At 36.2% G+C, this 14,593-nt stretch overlaps 1 protein-coding gene across 2 annotated transcripts in view; it reads left to right on the top strand.

The window, feature by feature from the left end:
- Positions 1-14,593, top strand: part of HBS1L (HBS1 like translational GTPase) — a 57,875-nt gene that overhangs the window by 11,116 nt on the left and 32,166 nt on the right. The window lies entirely within an intron of this gene.

Here is a 14,593-nt window from a genome sequence, read left to right as displayed (position 1 = left end):
TTTGGCGTTGTCATACCTGTTACATTTGTGGGTGGTTTTGCCTTCCTGTGTTTCAGATACTCCAGAGGACTTAATTAATGTCAGTAGAGATTTCTAATATATGTGGATCTTTTAAAATTGAATAGCTTTGCTTTCCCATCTAAATCTTCTCATATTTTCTGTTTGGTTTTGGTCTGTTTCCCCATTCCCCTGACTTCCCTTATTTGCCTAAAATTTCTTAGCATTTGTAATAATTTTAGAGCATGAACTGGACACACAACTAAATATAAGTCCTGTGAATACCATTGGAACAAGTAGTAGGGAGTAATGTGTAGTACTTGAAGCTCAGTTTTGGCATAGTTTTCATGCAGATTAAAGCTCGGACAAGTGACTGAAGCCAAAGAGCATCAGCATTGTGTGTTTATCATGGATCTTTCTGTGGGTTTGTTACCTTAGTAAACAACTTTGGATCTTGTTAGGTAGCTAGATTTTCATATATAATTACTTTTTCATTGGCATTTGACTGTGGTGTTAGTGGTCATGAAGGAGCAGTATATGCTGTTCAGTGTGTAAACAGCAGGGGAGGGATTTTTCCTCATTTTGCAATCCTGAATCCTGAACTGAGCCCTGAATTAATATAGACCTGCAGGCTCAACATTGGAGAAGGTACCTAAGCAGCAGATAAACCTGAATTCCAATTAATTTTCAGTAGAGATTTGTTTTCATGCCTAGATAATTTTATAGTTTTGTTTTTCTAAACAAAAAATATTGTGTCACTATATTTGCTTTTTAAATTAAACAGGTATTTTAATACTTTCCTTAATTATTCCTTTAATTCTTTACTGAGAATGAGGTTTATGGTATCAAGGACATGTTTAATTGTGTTAGAATACTGCATGATATGGTATTTGGCATTTTTATGTAACAACATTTTTTGGCCTTTGCACTGAAGGGTTTGTGCCTAATGAATGTTAGAATTCTAGTAAACTAAATCTGCCTGTTTTATGCCTGACATGGTGAGCTTATTTCCTTAATTTATGTATATAATCCCCCCCCACCTCGTTTTGCAGGTACTCTCTATCTTTGGCTAATATGGGTTAATTGTGTTACTTGTTTTGGAATTCACATATTAACATTGCAAAATACTTGTCTGTGTTTACATATAAACAGAAAAAGATAATATTAAACTGCATAGGCATACTACTACTGTATACTCCTAAGGCATTTAGAACATCAAATTTGTTTTGTGCATAATTTTTAAATGGCTGCTGACTATTTTAAATACAAAGTTGATTTCTGGATGTTGTTCAATGTATGTAAATAAAATGCATATTATTAAAGGACTGAGTTAATTACAATTTCTTGTTAACTTACCTGATAGAAATAGAGTTGAATGTTCTATAATGTTTGTATCTGTTGTGGAAACAGACTTCAGTTCTTGTCTAGGTTTGCATGGGCATTCTTTGCACAGAAGATTCCTGTGGAGAAAGTAAATCTGTTTGGACAGTTTTCAAGATTTTAAGTTTCACATGCAGCAAGCTGCTTGAATTTCTAGAACTGTTGCACAGTAGTATTTCAAAATGTTATTTCTAAGAGACTGGTGCAGGGAGATAGTCTTTGCAGTCCCATGTTTTGCCTTATTTCCTTATTGTGCCATTCAAAAACATTTTTCTGTAATCAACAATTTCTGAAAATCTGCACTTACACAAAAAGTTGAACAACTACTCTACTGCAAAAATGAATGTCTGGACAAAAAAATTATATGAAGGTAGGATATGGCTTGACATTTTATGAAGCATATGTAGTTTATTAGAGTGCCATTATGCAAGAGCACTAGTTTACCTTTATATAAGAGCTGTAGGCTAGGGTTATACAGTGGCATCTTTTTCAAATCTAAAGTTCTCAACTGCTCAAATTTTTAAAATATTTCTGTATTAGGTTTGATTATAGATCAATATTTCAAGCAAATATTTCATAACATTGTAATCCATGTAGTAAACTTCCTAAAGTGCTGAAAAGGAGTGCTTCTGTTTTTTGGGTAGTTGTTAGGTTTTTTTTTTCTTCTTTTTCTTTTCTTCTTTTTTTTTTTTTTATTTTTATTTTTTAATTGAGTTGAATTTTTATGGATATCTTACATATTTGGGTTTTTTTGTTTGTTTCATTTTGTTGAAATGTAGACAGCTGCTAAACATTATGTTCCATTTCCTGCATCCAGACTTCTAATTAGATGATAAAGAAATGCCATTAGTCCAAGTTACCTATCTGCACTGGAGAACAATATGAGGAAACAAAAAGCCAATGGTGAATTTATTTTATTTATTTAAGTACGCTTTTCCGAAATTGCTATCTCAATGCAGTTCAATGGGAATGAGTCTGTCTTTCAGTATTGCTGTATTATGCAGCAGTTGCTCCTTTGTGTAGTCTATTCAAGTACACCATTTTACCAAAAAGTAAAAGCTGATTGCAGTTTGTGATTTTAGGTAATTCTTCAGATGAACAATCTGTATGAAGTTGTTCATCAGCTTCTAGCATCATGGAAGTGTTCTTTATCTGGTTTGTGGATTTATTACATTGCATACTTAAAAATGGCCTATTAGAAACAATTGTCAGTGACTTCTCAGGTATGTCAGTAGTTTGTTGCTCAAATAATTGATTAGAATGCTTAGTGTTGGTAGGATTCCTTTAGAAAATAACCCATAAGACCAGAAGATGACTAGAATCTGTAAAATGGTTGTAGTCTGTAAAGATTAAAATTATATTTGAAAGAGAATCCTTGAACCATTTCTTAAGAATTAGACTTATGAAAACATTGTGAAAATTATTTTACTCTTTTTATAATGCAGTTATGGAGATTTTAGAGAAGAGTTGCTTGTGGAGTATTTACTTGTCATCTTTGAGGTCCCAGCTGGCTGGAAGCTGGTGAGCATTGTCATGATTTTCAAGATGGGCATTACGGAGGACCCCAGAAATTACAGGCCTGCCAGTCTCACTTCAGTGTCTGGTAGTTATGGAGGAGATTATTCTGGGAAGTATTGAAAAACATCTGAAGGACAGCACTGTCAGCAGTCACAGCCAGTATGGCTTCATGAGAGGAAAGTCCTGTCTGATATTGTTTTATGACAAGGTAACCTGCGTAGTTGACCAAGGGAATCCAGTTGATGTAATCTTTTTGGATTTCAGTAAAGCTTTTATTACTATCTCTCACAGGATCCTTCCACACAAAATGGCCATCATACAGCTGGATAAACAGATCGTGAGATGAGCCCTGGCTCATGGATTGGGCACAGAGGTTTATAGTGAGTGTGATGACATCAGACATCTCTAGTGGGGCTCCATCCTTGGCCCTGTGCTCTTCCACATCTTCATAAATGACTTAGATGCAGGACTGGAAGGAATACTGAGCAATTTCACAGATGATGGAAAACTGGGAGGAGCTGCTGACTCCCTTGAGGGCAGGGAGGCCCTGCAGAGAGACCTCAATAAATTGGAGGGTTGAGCAGTCACCAACCAAGTGAAGGTCAACAAGGGAAAGTGTCAGATTCTGCATTGGGGTGGGACAACCCTGGGTGTACAGACAGTCTGGGGAATGAGAGGCTGGAGAGCAGTGCCATGGAAAGGGATCTGGGGGACCTGGTCCATGGCAATGAGTCAGCAGTGCCCTGGAGCCAGGAGGGCCATCCCTGTCCTGGGAGACATCAGGGACAGCATCACAGCCAGGCAAGGGAGGGGATTGTCCTGCTCTGCTCTGAGCTGGGGCAGCCTCACCTCCAGTGCTGGGGACAATTTTGGATGGCACAGTATGACAACATTAAATTATTAGAGAACATCTAAAGAAGGTCCATGAGGATGGTGAAGGGCCTTGAGGGGCAGCCCTGTGAGGAGCAGCTGAGGTCACTTGGTCTGTTCAGCCTGGAGGAGACTGAGAGAAGACCTAACCACAGTCTGCAGCTTCTTTGTGAGGGGAAGAGCAGGGGCAGGCACTGATGGTGAGCAGTAATCAGACTCAAGAGAATGTCCTGAAGTTGTTTCAGGGGAGGTTTAGGTTGGATATAAGAAAAAGATTATTTACTTAGAGGGTGTTTGGGCACTGGAACAGGCTCCCCAGGGTCACAGCACCAGCCTGACAGAGTTCAGGAGGTGTTTGGACAATGCTCTCTGGCACATGGTGTAACTCTTGAGGATGGTGCTGTGCAGGGCCAGGAGCTGGACTTGGTCCTTCTGGCTCCGTTCCAACTCAGAATATACTGTGATTTTGTCAATGTATGGAGGTAGTAGTTGGTGAAGACAGACACTATTTTGATATTTTGAATCTTTTTATCCATAATATGAAAGAATGAAAGATAAATACAGATTTCTCTTTTTTGACTGGTGGCATATGTTCTTGACATGTCGCATTTCTCAGGTGTCCTTGTTCTAGTGATATTCCAGAGAGTGCAATTTGAAACACAGTCTTGTAGTCTCATTATAGTCAAGACAAGCAAAGATTTTTGTTTCAGGAAATGAAACATACCTGGTATTTATGGGGTCTCTGAGAAATCTTCCTTAAAATTCAAATTTCTAAGAAGTATTTATGTGAAAAGGTACTCTCAGTGAAAAAACATGAGTTTTCGCATTTTCATTTCATTTCTACATTTTTTTTCCTAGCTAAACCACATTTTCATTTCTTTTTGCTTGTGTTAGTGTTACAGAACAAACAGATACTGGTGATTGAGCAAGGTTCTATTCTGTTTCAGGCACCATTAACGGAATTTCTGACATTAAGATTTTTTATTTTAGTGGTGCTTGAGCAAGAAGGAGGTCAGATGTCTGTGAATATACAGTCCTTGCAGGAAATAAAAAGTCCTGCAAACTGAGTGTTTGGTTTGATTGTTGTAGGGGCAGTAAGGAATCTAGAGTTGAGCTGTCTTTGTTGTGGCAGTGGCTATTTTGCTTTATGGTAATTTCTCAAGAAAAGCACCAAGAACAGGTCTATTTTCGTAAATATTTAATAAGAAACAAACTTCACAGTAAAGAGTCACAGTCAAAAGTAAGGCTCAGGAAGCTGAAAAGCTTTACTCATGACATGCCAGATAATCTAGGGATAGAGCACATGTCTCACATTTTAGTCTAGGTTTGTAGATATTGAGCTTTACTACTTTCTTTCTCTAATAGAGAAGCAGCTAATAGATGTTAATAGAGAAACAGGTATTTTTTTCACTGGCATGTATTTTTGGTTTATGCTTTTTATTAATTCAGCATGTACTCAGGATTTTGATGTAACTGAATACAGTGGGGGCAGTTTCAAGAAAAGCACAAATAAAATTGGCAGGTGCTTACCTGTCATTTTATTAATGTTTCTTTTCATTTTCTGAATTATTTTTTTTTGCATCTCCTGTTTAAGTATCTTCCTTCATTTTTGCTTTACACCAATAGCAGTTAAAAATGAAAAAATCGCACAAACATCACCACTATGTGACTTGATGTAATTAGCTGTTTTTTTGCTTAGTTGAATGCAGCAAGATTTGGCTTTGGTTCAGAATGATAGCTGTTTCTCTTTCCATGGACAAATACTTACTTGTCTTCTTTTTGTGTTGCTGATGGACATTGTGATAGCAGTTACTTCCTAGTGCAATGTCTCAGAATGCAGATTATTGTTCTTTAACAGATAACTTTTATCACTGTTGGTTGTGGTTAATGGACAAATGAAGTTGGGAGCCTTCAGTGACAAAAAAAACCCAACCAAAACCGGACAAACTGATACTTTTGGTTATTATTTATAGGGAGAATTCCAAAGAAGAGGAAACATTCTGAAGTTTAATGATAATGTGCAATACATTTCCATTAGATTTAGAGTTCCTCAGGTTTTACTGCCTGCCATTTATAATATCAGGCTCTGATGCTTTGATTTTGCTCATTTGAAAATCCATTATTTATGCATTGGTAGCTCATAAGAGATTTTTGTTCCCAACTTCAGTTGCCTGCGGTAACTCTTCTGAACATTACAATTCTCAAATGCCTGCTATAGAGATGAGGGCCTGTTGTACTTAATTATACTCAGATATGTTATGCATTCGGTTTGTGACAATGAAAATGTCTTTTCTCAATGGAAATGTTTGAAATCTGGCGTGATATATCTTAAATCATGGAAAGTAAAGGAGAATTTAAGACTTCCGTGTTTTGGGTAAGAAAAATATATACAGAGTCTGCGAAGTTACTGAATCTTGACACGGAGGTACTGTGTGGGTTTTAGAAAGGAAGTGGCTTATTTCAGGGAAAAATGTGTCACAAGCAATGAAAAGCTTTTTAAAATCCTTTGAAATACATTTTTGAGATTCTCCTCATACATACTGTACACCTACACTGGAAAAAGTGACACTCCAGGCTTTTACTGAGTTTTCCTTTATGGTCCCCTAACACTCACTAGTTTGGTTTACTTTTGTTAGGACAAAGTGTAAACCAATACAAAGTCAGTCATTTGTGCAGATGACTATATCATGTATGAAAATTGAGAGTTTTGCTTGGATGCTAAGAGAACTTGCATGAAACTAAAAATGACTGTGTCCTTTTTAGAACATTGGGATTCCATAAGAACCAGAGAAACAAGGGAAACTGTAGCTCCACTTGTTCTTACAGTGTCCTTCTATCTCAGTCCATTCAGGTCATGGTAAAGATCAGCTATCACTTGGTTTTCTCAGTGTCTTTAGAAGGTAAAATGCTGGATTGCCAGGAAGGTATTATTGGAGTCAGATTTTTTTTTAAAAATCTATCTCAAGGATGCATGAATCAGTGCTGCTCTAGTGCTATCATGTATCAATGTAAAGACTGTAAATTCTACCTGAAGTTTGCACTTGAGTACTTAAAGCAAGGCTATTGGGAATGCTGACAGGGTAGTGTTTTGCAGTTGAAAACTAATGGAATGGTGCATTTCAGCTCTAGAAACTAATAAGTCATCTAAGTGCTAGAAGTGGCATATCCAATCCAGAATAGTGGGAGCAAAAGAAACATTAAAATACATTACCTACTGGTAAAAAGGAGCTTGTGTGCTAACAGGAAACCTGGGAAAATTCAGAAAATAAGTTAAAAAGTAAAAGCCAGGATGGTGTAAAAGTGCAAGCTTTAAATGCAAAATTACTTCACAGTGTCTGTTTATGTGAAGTGTTTTTTATTACCAATACTGTTCCTTCCCTAGAAAATTCGTGTCATCAACGCAAACTTCATCTCTGTCCAGTCTTCTGGATGTATTTCTGCAGTATTGATGATTCGGAATTGTTACAAAGCATATTAGTAGTTGCAGTTGCGTAGTCTAGTGTATTATGGCCCATACATATCAGACAACAGAAATGCCACTAGAAGTGCCTCTAGTTACACTTGAACTGTTTTCTTCTTGGGTAACAAGATATGACCCATTTTTCGTCATTTCAGCTTCTGTGTTCACAGCCTTTTGGTCTTCAGCGAGGACACCTACAAATATGTGAAGTATCAGTTTCCTTCCTTCTGTTATACTTGTGATGATTGAAATGGCCATTAAAATTAAAGCTCATGAGTCTGCTGTCAGAAATTAATGCTTAAAATGCCAGAAGCTTGGAAAACTAGCTGACTTTATTGTGGAAGATACTTGTGTCTGCAGAAGTAGTAATGCCATATTTTCAAAGACATGGAAGAGCTTTGACTGGTTGTTGCTTCAGTTCTTTTTCTATATTTTTACTGCTTATAGAAGCTTACCCTAAGTGGAAATTTTCTATCTAATAATTCCAAAATATGAGCTGAAGTTATTTTGGGTACTCCTTGTTCAAGTCCCTGCTGCAACTTTGTGGTTTTAGAATCACATTTTCCTATTTTTAATGTTTTCCTCTTCCCTATTGCTGACCCACATAAACAGGAAAATGACTAATTTTGCTTGTCCCCTAGGCAAGATGGCATAACTGTGTATACACCAAGTTCTGTTCTTGAGTTGAAAAAAAGGAAAAAAAGTGTACCCAAAGATCTTAAATAAACATTTTTCAAAGCAGAAATTAAATTTGATGCTTTTGATGCTATTTTTATGATAACATGTATGCCAAAAAACTATTACAAGACTGTAGATGCTATCTGTGTGCTTACAGGTGCTACTGTAAAAGTGAAGAGTAGAGAAAAAATAAAGCAATCAGCTTGAGTCCATGCGAGTTCCCTTTTAAAGTCATGATAGAGTGAAATGCACTGCTTCAGGCTGGCAAATGAAATTTTTCTGACATTGAGTGTACCTTGCATACTGCAGCTTGGCCAGTATCTGCGCTCTTCCTAGCAATGTTTTCCCTGATAAATACAGTTAGAGCTTAGTTCTAACTAAGTTCTAACAGAGGCCACTCAAAGGCCTACTGTTAAATAAATCACCAAATTAATGGTAGGTTCTCTAAATCCTTAGCAATGTCCATTGTTGCTGGATCATCCATAATGTATTCCTTAAAGAGATATATCTTTCTGGTGTATAATCTGTTGTAACTAGGTGTTTGTACAAACTGCACAGCAATGGTCCGGGAAAACTTAATGGATTTTCAGATAGCTTAAGATTAGTTTCTAAATTTGTGGTAATAGTTGTGTGAACGTTTTTCAGTTATATTTTTTTTCTGCGAATATTTTGGTTTTGATGCTGTGGAGGTTCTGGATTGCAGATAAATTAAGTAGCTTTGATCAGCCTACTGTATTGATGCAGCTTGTTTTGCAAGTTAGATTCAGAAATCTTTAGCAATTTCACAGCTAGCATTCGAATATTCTTTGGATTACCAGTAAGATACTTAAATAAGAAAGAATTCTAAAGTTTTGGTTTTTTTCCTTTGTACTTTCAGTAGCCATTGCTTCCTTTTCATTTCTGCCCTTCCTCAAATGTACTTATTTATGAACAGGACAAGATGACTGTGTGGCAAGCTAATTCTGTATATTTAGGAAATGAGTAGGGTGCCTTCCATTAGAATTAAAGGAAGCAGCAAAAGTAGTTCTTGAATAAAGCCCGTTGATCTTACAGTGAAGACAAACAGAAAATATCACAAAAACGCACTAGAATAAAATGTGACAGTATAGCATGACTTAGTAGCATCAAACTTCTTTAAGAGTTTCTATCTCAAGCTTTGAGAATGTGGTCATACTCTCCTGTAGATGTATTTGGTTATTGCTTGTCTTTTGTTAAAGATAGCTGCTGTTGAGTAGGTTTGTGTGTGTGATAATTGAACTTTCATCTGTGTAGTAGTGAGGACAAAGCTGAGGTTGCACTTTCTTTCCAAAAGGTAGGAGTTGCTCTAGCTTAGGAGGTACCTACAAGAAAATAGCATCCTTTACAACACAAGAATATCCGGAAAGTCTACCAGCAAGAGATACTGGTGGTGATGTAGCTAGTTATAACAGAAATGGTGATCTATGAATGGCAGTAGTAAGGTAGAATAAAATAGTGCTTCACCAGCATAATTAAGAGCAGTCAAGGTCTCTTCCAGTTGTGAGCAGTCACGTGGAATAACACAACTTCACATATCCCATTATGTTATGGACAAATTACCAAGAACTATTAGATATGAGTGTGGCTGGACTTTAAGCCTCATTTCCCTTTGTTTCTCTTCTGATGTTCCTCTATGAATGGAAAATAGTATTGAGACGGAAAGCTATTTAAAGTGGTATTGAATAAAAAATAGGGAAAGCAGTGAATGTAATCTCTAGTATTAAATTGTAGGTTTTGAGCATATTGTAGTGTATTGATGTTGCACCTACAACCTTTGGTTTCATGATGTAAGAACACTGAAAATAAAATTAGGCTAAAAGGAGGAAATCTTGAGTTTTTTCTCCTGCAATTATTTTTAAAATGGAATGCTTCTAGAGTACTTAAACTGTCCCATCTACATAGAAGTAATTTGTAAATCTAATATTTATAGAATTCTTTTAGGCTGAATCTGATATAAGAAAAAGCGTTACTTGCTTTTTGGAAATTTCTGGGAAAGAATTGTGATCTTGCAGTTATTTTTTAAACCCCCTCACTTAATTGATGCTGAATAATAATGCAAAATTGAACCAATAGCATGAAGCATCGTCTTTTCATCTGAAATCTTGGAACAGTTAAGGTGGGGAAGAGTAGGTTGAACAATATTAGTCTTATTTGAAGAAAAATGCAAAGGAGAAACAGCGCCTTGTTAATTATTTTTCTTGGTTCTCTTAGGTGTTTTTGCTTCATTATTTTACATTTAATCCTAATACAAGAAGCACTGTTGAAGGGGGTATGTTCGCTCAGTATGTTTCCTTTGAACAGATTGTGTGAAATGTTTAACTTGACCTAATTTACATGTGCAAAGATCAATGTATTTTTAATTCCTTTTGTTTCCGATTTGTTGTTGTTTCTTAACATTTAGTCTTTCTGAACGGTATAAATTTGAACATTTATCATTTTTATCGTTAAAGTAATTGTTCAGGTGGCTTTTAAGTGTATGCATTTTACTGCTAAAGATTCAATTTTAAAAAATAAACTCAATTTATTTTTTAGTAAACTCAGTTAATCTATTATTTAACTTTTTACAAGGTTATACATTTTCAGTAGCTGCTTAAGTTTTGGGTATTAAGATATTAGTTGGAATAGCAAAAGTGGTAGGATTTTCAAGTTACAGTACCTTTGAGCTAATCTGTTTTGCAAAATTGTAAATACCATCTCTCCTACTCTATAATATTTGGTTATACCTCTGGTAATTAGGTGCCTATCAGCTCCTAGGTCTGGGAGTTATGTATTGGCACCTGTCACCTGTCAGAGGTACCTTTTCCATCATTCATGTGTATTATTGGTCGTGTGAGCTATTTACAGTAGTTAGATATTTACCTTATGCAGTGTCTGAAAAAAATTCCCATTTTCATGGGGGCACACAGGCAGGCCCTGTTCTAGATTGCTTTTAAAAAGTGAGAGCAAGTATTAGGTGTAACATCTTAGTTCCTATTTCACTTCTTGTTCTTGAGTTCACTGAGCTTTGCATAGAACACAACTCTTTCTGAAGGCGAGCCTGTTAGAATGTCAGTCTTGCATTTTACTTGTTTTATCTTCACTGGAGCCTGTTTTCCAGCAAAATTACTTCCAGTCTGGTTAATACTGTCAGCTTTTTCCTTGTCAGTTTCCTCAATTTATTAAAATTGCTCTTGATCAAGAAACCCAAACATCCACTGTCAAGTGTTTTCACAGTGACTGTGTCTAATTTATTTGGTCAAGATAATGATTTTAATGATTTTTATTTTGTGATTTAAAATAGCACACTTATTTTCACTGTATTAGAGAGAAGTTTTTTGTTTGCAATGATTTTTTTGTGTTCTTGTATCTAATTGTAGTTTTCACTATAGAGAACCATAATATTCTTGGGTTCATTTCTTATATTATGACTATTTAGAGTATTATTTATATGTATGTTTCAGAAGAAGTAGTACTGGAACTTTGTTCATCTTTGTTCCTTAGTATCTCTTTCTTCTGTAGCAGTTTTCTTTCTTCGTGAAAGCAGAACAATGTCCTGAAGCAATTCTTCTTGAGTTCAGATCTCCATTATGGACATGGACTGTGGAATTCAAGAGGCATTTAAGTATTTGTAGCAAAAATGTAACTTAGGTCTGCTTTGAATTCTGTATATGAACAAATACTGAACACAAAGATGGTTTTGAGCTGAGGCTCACACCCAAAGCTGGTTAGTAGTTATAGTAAAATGCTTTTTAGTGGGAGGGTTGTCTCTTGCCTAAGTAAAAGAGCCCCTCAAAACATCAAGAGTCTGAACATTTACTGTGCTGTGGGTGATACCTATATAATTCACAGTTTCTGTCAGTTAAAGTAAAGACTTTGTACTTAGTTTTGCCAGATCCCAGAGAAGTACCCTAACTACTGACTTAGGAAGAAGTCTCCATCGATGTCGGGTAGAAGTTGGTGGGCATGGCAAGAATGATCAAGAAGTTTCATTGAACCAAAGCAAAAATCCTTGAAATACAAACTGTTCCTCATAATGTACTTCCATCTTTTCAGTTCCATTTCTGCTGGCAATCCTATACCTCCACTCCTACTGTCTTTAGCTTTAAGGAAATTCTGGTAAATACTATCTCTTCCTTTATCTTCATTATAGGTAAAGCTTTCAAAATGGGAATATTTGGCTGACTTTTTGTAAAATATGTAAGTAGAATATGTCTAATTTTTGTCTCTTTAAGGGAAAAAGCCCACAAACTGAAAGGGGACATCTGAAGATTTGCTGTTTGATTACCTTGCAAGCAGAAATACAAAAGCCAGTATCAGTCAGTGAGTTTCTCCCTTGCACACAACAACAACTCCTAGGTTTTTTTATTAAATGCATTTGTATTTCAATTTACAGTAAGGGATGGGTGTTTTTGTATATACAGTATTATGAGTAATTGTTGTACTGCTGGACCTTGATTTTTTTTTTTTAACCTCTACTCAACCTGTTGAACACTTGCTTCTTTAAAATCACATCTTATATAAGCCCCTGAACTGCTTTTTTCAGTAACTGATAAATTTTTGATATGTGATTAGGATTTGGCCTTCTGAAACCACCAGTTTTCCACTCTGAAATGTGCCTTGTGCTGTGGCATTGCCTTATGCTGCCTGCATTGCCATCCCTAAAGTCATGGAAAGGATCTAGTGTGATTGTAATGTCACCAGCAGGGAAAATTGAGGATTCACAGAACCTAAATTTAGATAAGGCTTTAGCTAGTCTACCTGGAAGTTCTTACCACACAAATTTTTTGCAATTTTCTGGAACTTAAAAATGCTAGAAATATTTGCAGTTTTAACAGTCACGTAGGGTTGATAAATACATTTTCTTCTGCAACTTTAAAGGGCTACCTTGTTAAGTTTCTGGAGAAAGTTTGCAGAATGGTTGTGGAAAAGTTGAACAGATGTAAGATAATTTTACTCTTTAAATATTGTTAGTTTGCTTCTATGTTTTTCATGTTCGCTGTTCTTAAACTTCTGTTTCATACTGAAGTAGTTTTGGTGCACAAATAAAAGTTGTGGATCAGGAAAGCTTTCTTTTTGCAAAGTGCCTTGCACTCCTTCAGTACAATCAACAGGAATGTACTTGCATAAATAATGTTGACATGTATAGGGCATGATGTTGTTTCTGAATTATCTGGATGATGAACAGGCAAATAGCACCATCCTCTGGCATGATAACATTAGTTATGAATTCAACCTGAAATTGCTATTTGTTATTTTTGGAAATTCGATATAATTCTAATAGAACGTACATATTGTACTTTCAGTTTTACATACTCATTTTGGGCCAAGGTTTAACAGAAATTCTGGTTATTTGCATGGTCTCTGAGTTCTGTTCAATTAAGTGACTGGCTAAAGGGAATATCTTTTTAGGGTTATCCTGCCCATAGTGCTGACTCTGCTCTTTGCATGACCATTTATGGTAGGAAGTTGCACTTCAGAAATACCAGACTGAGCTTTTTGTAAATCTCAGTGAAAGACAATTCACAGTCATTTAGGAAAAATTCGTTGAGTTAGAAAACACCACCAACGACTTACAGTTGTGTATCTGGGGGAGAGCAAAGTTGCTGTTACAGAACAACTGCAAATGTCTAATAAATTATTTTTATAGGAGAGTTTAGGTTCAGTTACGGATTGAGATGGGTATCATTGGCATTGCTAGAGTGCAGAGCAATACGCCTCCCACAAATTAGGTTTCAGTAGTTACAGGATGAGTTGTGCTGAGTTACAGTCGTGTGAAGGACTGAATTTTAGTCCATTGAACTATAAGCAGTAGGTATGAGAAATATCACAGGGACATCCTTTTGAAAAACTTGGTGGATGAGAAAGTAGCTGTTTGATTGCTGAGTTCCTATTGGACCTTTACGCATTTTCTGTATCGGAAGCATCAAAAGGAGACAGCTGATGTTTGGGTACTCTCAAAAAGAAAACACGCACCACCCCCCAGTCCGCCTTTCTGTACAGGAGATCTCCGCTCTTCTGCAGGGGAGGTGTTGGCTTAGTGAAACTGGAAATCTTAAGAGTTTTGCTACAGCATCAGTGCCTGTCTTTCTCCTAACAGGTTAACCATGAATGCAAACCAGACTAATTATCCATGTTTCTGGAAAGACTGTACTGATGGTCTACATATAGAACTGCTCTATGCATTTCTTTGCTGTTGTTTGTTGCTTAAACATAATTTCATAAAAGTTGGAATGTTGTATTAAGCATCTAAATATTGAGACATACAAGTTTTAAGTTGTGAAAATGCTGAATGCTCCCACTTGTAATAGACGTGAGTAAAATCTTTTATATAGAAATATACACTGTTCTCTGAGACGTGTTTCTGTTGCAACATCGGATATTCTAAATGAAACGTACATCATTCAGTGGAATGATTGCAGTAAGGAGTTGCTGGGAAAAAATAGTTTTAATAGGTAGCCTTAATTTTGTGCTGCTTGCAGGCTTGGCCATGTGTGATTTAAATAAGTCCTGATGGCTAGAAAATTCTCACAGGAAGATGTTTCTTTCAGGTGAGAAGAGCAAGAGAATGCATCTGTGCTGGATTCTGTATCATTTGGCTTCATTCAGGGAGGTAGTATTGATGGCAAGAGACATGGTGAGACTCCAGAAATTCTGGCTATGTTTCAGACAGGGATGAAAATGTGTTGTTGCCTT

The sequence above is a fragment of the Oenanthe melanoleuca genome, chromosome 3, assembly GCF_029582105.1.
Source record: "Oenanthe melanoleuca isolate GR-GAL-2019-014 chromosome 3, OMel1.0, whole genome shotgun sequence".
Lineage (NCBI taxonomy): Eukaryota > Metazoa > Chordata > Aves > Passeriformes > Muscicapidae > Oenanthe > Oenanthe melanoleuca.
This window is presented reverse-complemented; position numbering and strand designations above follow the sequence as displayed.